The following is a 6,205-nucleotide window of genomic DNA, read 5'->3' as shown; positions in this document are numbered from 1 at the left end:
GTGTTATGCTTTATGTTGTAGTCCACAGTAAGTTTTTGTATTGTATTGAGTTGTGCTTAAGTTTTGTTTGAAAATCTGAATACTGTTAATACCTACAGTATGCAAAATTTCAAATGAAACTTAAGCACAACATCCAACCTTGCTAGTTATTGAAGTAGGTTACCTACTTCAATGATAACTAGCAAGGTTGGATGTGTAATGTACCACCTCCAGCCCACCATACAATTGGCATCAATTCCGGAGGGAAACTACCACTGTGATGAATGATTGTAATGTGTCTATACTAGTTTCAAACATGGTATCGCCCCTAAACCTGGGGGATATCTTTCACAATAATAAATAAAACATGTTCTAGACATTCTAATGATCAAAACTATTTTACTTACATCAGGGTCATAGGTTAAAAAAAAAAGAGAATTCTTATTTGTGAGAATGTCAGCCTCTGCGGGGGTATTTATATGCAAATATCATGACCAATGGCATTGCAATGATCATCAACGACGTTTAGGTGAAATAACGTATTAATTAAATTAAAATGTTGTAAATATGTATTATTGCAACGGTGGGTCTTACAGGGTTAAGCCTATTTATTCTTCATAGTTCATACCATGAAGTATCAAATCAGGCTCATTTGTCATGTTATATGCCAGACTACGCTACAATTTAACATACATTTCTAATAATGTCCAATGAAAAAGAAAAAATGACTAGACACTAGTGGAGGTGCCACAAGATTTATTTGTATTCGTGTACATGTACAGTATTCAAAACATGTCAGAATCGAACCCAGGTCCTCATGCTCACTAAGTGAACATGGCACATAACAGGTGAGCCACCCTTACACTCTAAATTAAATATACTTTTTCTCCAATTTGTCTACATTTACCACCACCACTATCAGGAAAGCGGTTTGACTGTATTGACTTCTGTTGTCTGACAGAACAGTCTATAGAGAACTTTTTATCAACTTTTAGCTTAGTCAAACGTAACAAAGCAGCAATTTTTTCTTCTCACAGCCAGGACTGGCAGGTAGGACACCGGTGTTGGTTTCAGACAACCAGTTACTATCCGGAGGGCGCTGTTAATGACAGTATCTACCTTGTTCACATGTGGGCTTCTGCTCCAGGCAGGGGCGCAGTATTCTGCTACGGGTAGGACCAGGGATTGTGTGGATACGCGTAGGGTCTGGGGGGAAGCTCCCCAAGTTGAGCCCGCCAGGCGATGGATGAGCGAGACCCTTGCTGTTGTCTTGGCCTTCACTTCATCCAGATGTTGCTTGTAGGACATTGTCCGGTCCAAGCGTACACCGAGGTACTTGGGGGCTTGCTGGAACTCCAAGCGGTTGTTGCCAACATGCACGTCCAGTTCCCTTCTTGCTTCCCGGTTGTTGAGGTATAAACCTCCAATTGTCAACAAAACATTTTTAAGCACCTAATAAAATAAACTGTGTGGGCTCAATGGCCTCTTCATGTGTCCTTCCTCCAGGCACGTGCAGAGGGGGGGCTTGAGCACCTGCCCTTTTGCAGAAAGGGCACCCCTTTCTTGTAGGACATTGTCCGGTCCAAGCGTACACCGAGGTACTTGGGGGCTTGCTGGAACTCCAAGCGGTTGTTGCCAACATACACGTCCAGTTCCCTTCTTGCTTCCCGGTTGTTGAGGTATAAACCTCCAATTGTCAACAAAACATTTTAAGCACCTAATAAAATAAACGGTGTGGGCTCAATGGCCTCTTCATGTGTCCTTCCTCCAGGCATGTGCAGAGGGGGGGCTAGGGGGGCTTGAGCACCTGCCCTTTTGCAGAAAGGGCACCCCTTTCTTGTAGGACATTGTCCGGTCCAAGCGTACACCGAGGTACTTGGGGGCTTGCTGGAACTCCAAGCGGTTGTTGCCAACATACACGTCCAGTTCCCTTCTTGCTTCCCGGTTGTTGAGGTATAAACCTCCAATTGTCAACAAAACATTTTTAAGCACCTAATAAAATAAACTGTGTGGGCTCAATGGCCTCTTCATGTGTCCTTCCTCCAGGCACGTGCAGAGCGGGGGCTAGGGGGGCTTGAGCCCCCCACTTGTGATGTGGGGGGCAAACAAGGGCTTGTGTGGGGGGCAAACAAGGGCTTGTGTGGGGGGCAAACAAGGGCTTGTGTGGGGGGCAAATAAGGGCTTGTGTGGGGGGCCAATAAGGGCTTATGTGGGGGGCCAATAAGGGCTTGTGTGGGGGCAAAGGGCTTATGTGGGGGGAGGCTTATGTGGGGGGCCAATAAGGGCTTGTGTGGGGGGCAAACAAGGGTTTATTTGGGGGGCAAATAAGGGCTTATATGGGGGGCCAATAAGGGTTTGTGTGTGGGGCCAATAAGGGCTTGAGTGGGGGGCAAACAAGGGCTTATTTGGGGGGCAAATAAGGGCTTATATGGGGGGCCAATAAGGGTTTGTGTGGGGGGGGCAATAAGGGTTTGTGTGGGGGGCCAATAAGGGCTTGTGTGGGGGGCAAACAAGGGCTTATTTGGGGGGGCAAATAAGGGCTTATATGGGGGGCCAATAAGGGCTTGTTTGGGGCCCAATAAGGGCTTGTGTGGGGGGGGGGGCAATAAGGGCTGGTGTGGGGGGCCAATAAGGGCTTGTGTGGGGGGGCAATAAGGGCTTGTGTTGGGGGGCAATAAGGGCTGGTGTGGGGGGGCCAATAAGGGCTTGTGTGGGGGGGCAATAAGGGCTGGTGTGGGGGGCCAATAAGGGCTTGTGTGGGGGGGCAATAAGGGCTTGTGTTGGGGGGCCAATAAGGGCTTGTGTGGGGGGGCAATAAGGGCTTGTGGGGGAGGGCAATAAGGGCTTGTGGGGGAGGCTTATGTGTGGGGCCAATAAGGGCTTGTGTGGGGGGCCAATTAGGGCTTGTGTGGGGGGCAAATAAGGGCTTATGTGTGGGGCCAATAAGGGCTTGTGTGGGGGGCAATAAGGGCTTGTGGTGGGGGGCAAACAAGGGCTTATATGGGGGGCCAATAAGGGCTTGTGTGGTGGGGCAAACAAGGGCTTGTGTGGGGGGCAAACAAGGGCTTATTTGGGGGGCAAATAAGGGCTTATATGGGGGGCCAATAAGGGCTTGTGTGGGGGGCCAATAAGGGCTTGTGTGGGGGGGCAATACGGGCTTGTGGTGGGGGGCCAATAAGGGCTTGTGTGGGGGGGGCAATAAGGGCTTGTGTGGGGGGCCAATAAGGGCTTGTGTGGGGTGCCAATAAGGGCTTGTGTGGGGGGCAAATAAGGGCTTGTGTGGGGGGCAAATAAGGGCTTATGTGTGGGGGGCCAATACGGGCTTGTGTGGGGGGCCAATAAGTGCCATTGGCCCTTCAAGACAAACATTTGACAAGTAATGATAATTCCACTATCATAATGAATTATCTTTTAATCTGCCATCAGTCAGTTTTAGTTTCAGACTAATGAGAACATATTGCTTATTTTACTGTCCAATGACATGAAATGGCACAAGGGACGGACTCCACAAAAAGACCACATACAGTATGCGCGCGCACACATGTGCCCTTTTCTGGAGTTTGAGCCCTTGCCCCCTCAGTGCTCTCTGCACGGCCCTGCCTTCCTCACATGGAGAATAGGTAATCATCCAGGTGAATGTTGGGCTGCCTGTGGATGCTGACCGACCAGGAACGCCATCTCGTGTGCGTACTGGCAGGGAGCTGGAACCCCAATGATGCCCTGAAAGCAAAATACAGGTTATCTCATATATTCTCATTTGCCAAATTAGAGCGTTGGATTAGGTTTGACATAGAGCTCAGTCAACAGACTTGTCCAGACTTGCTTTACCTTTCTAGGTATTATCCAATTCATTTCCATAATAAACGAATTGTCGTCATGCACCGAAGAAATTGATGTGGTAAGCTTAAATTAGAATTGGTAGAAATGCAGACAGCATATTTTGGGCCAACAAAATCAAACATTGTGGCTCATCAGCAGAATGTCTTGCATTTCAAGCAGCCAAGGCAGGAAGTTGCAGTTACCTGCCAGTTGTAGTACATGTGGCAGAGTTTGTAGGTTAGTCGCTGCATGTGGTCAGGCTTCAGTCCACTGGTGTCGTACACCACGTTGTAGTGGGTAGGAGACACACTTCCCATGCGAACTGCCTGGCTCACAATGTAGAAGTCGTACCTGGGAGGAAGACACATTATTTTGTTTAACAGTGTTCAGGGTGGAGGGAGATGGAAAATTAAAAACCACCAATACATATTTTAACACTTAAACCCTACAGTATACATCTTAAGGTCCCCCCCTTTTCGCATTACATATATATTCGTCTTCAGACCTACGTCACAATACGTGATCAAGCTTATAGATCTGCTATTTTTGCCATTAGCACAAGAACAGGGATCAACTATGAAAGGACTGACAAATGTTGATCATGTGAGAAGAACTTAAATGTATGGATGCTGCAATGTCAATCAATTAAAACGATTATAAAGAAACACTGACCGTTACATTTTAATATATGTAGCTGGTGGGTTTGGGGAAATGCCCGCTGCTTTCTGTTGTGGTCCGTTTAGTTCCCCACTGTACATTGTTAAGAGACATACTACTGCTGAGTAGAGAGAACTTTGGCGACATCTGTGTCAACAACAGTTCCCGGGGGAGGGTTGGTCAGCTTGCCATTCATGTAGGCAAAGAACCTGGAGGAGATGTGCTTCTTCACCACCACCACCACAGTTAAAAGAAAACCTTCACTCAATACAACAGTAAATCAGTAAATGTACACAGACACAGAAGAACTGAGTTTGATTGCGTGTATTAGAGACTCCAGCCCACACCCAGAATCCAGTCCACAGTTTCCAAATACCACAGTGTCCACAGAGAACAGTCAGGATATTTGTAATTGTATTTCATATTTTCTTTTCATTTATGCTACATTCTTAATTTCTTTGATGCACATTTTTTCACATTTCATTTCATATTTGTTTGCACTGAAGTTGTGTATTTTCTTTTTTATTGCACATTTAATATTTGTTTTTGTTTTTATTTAGGCTAAAGTCTTTATTGTTTACCTTAATTTGTTTGCACTGGAGTTGACTATTCTTTTTGTAATTTTCATACTTTCTTTTAATTTATGATACATTCTTAATTTCTTCATGCGGTCAAAGTTTTACCTTAAGCTGTTAATTTGTTGTGTATTGCACATTTCCTTTATTTTATTTGTTGTTTAATAGGCATGTGCACTGTTAGATATTGACATTTTGTACTATATTAAAAACCTGGCAAGTTATTTTAGTATTTATATAATAGGCCTATATATCTATAATGTATATATTAGAATGATAGTGAGGAAATGGAGGGTATCTCATATAGGCCCTTTCTTCACAGGGCCCTCGGGGAGGGGAGATTGAACTAGTTTGACTGACAGACCCTCATTAGTGTGGTTGCCTATGGGCAACCATACTATTGTTCCCCTTACCTTTTATTTCTTTCTTTCTATGTTTCTTTATTATTCTGTATAAACTTTATTTTGCCGTGCTACTCCTCCCACAGTTTTTGTCAAAAATACTCGAGCCATATGTCAAATCGACCGGCTTCATCGGGAATCGTGTGCTTGTTGATTGATAAGAGAAATGTTGTATAGTTTAATTGATATTAATTAATTAGTGAATACATTTTCCCCATTCACTTGAATGGGAAAATGGAAAAACTCACATTCAACTATTTGTTTCTCTGAGACCGTAAGGGCTGTAGTTACAACACTTGGAGGGGAGGTTCATAATAATTATGAAAATTAATTAACATATGATTATATCGGTCGGCCTCATGGTGGCGCTATAACAGCCCACTTTACGTTTTGGCGTATAACTCTTGAACCGTAGGTCGTAAAATCAAAATATTTTTTTCCTGGATTCCTTGAGTCATGACGCATCTCCCTATATAGGCCACGCCTATTTGCGTCAGGATAGATTTTCCACCATTTTGAATTTTCTTCAAAACACACTTTTGGATCCTCCAGCTACAGATTTTGGCCAAATCTCACAATAATCGGTACACATGATCTCCGGACCTATCCGATTAAAACAGCAGAGTCAGAATTTTGATAGTCCATATCGTTCGTCCGTAATCAGCCTTCAAAGTTAGTGGGAGGGGCCTATTTTACAAAAAATTCCACAATTCACGCACGGAATGTCCGATCCATCCCAAATCCAAATCACATGTCGAGGGTGGCTTAATCAAC

The sequence above is a fragment of the Electrona antarctica genome (assembly GCF_951216825.1).
Source record: "Electrona antarctica genome assembly, chromosome: 14".
In the NCBI taxonomy this organism is placed as follows: domain Eukaryota; kingdom Metazoa; phylum Chordata; class Actinopteri; order Myctophiformes; family Myctophidae; genus Electrona; species Electrona antarctica.
Note: the sequence above shows the minus strand (reverse complement) of the source record.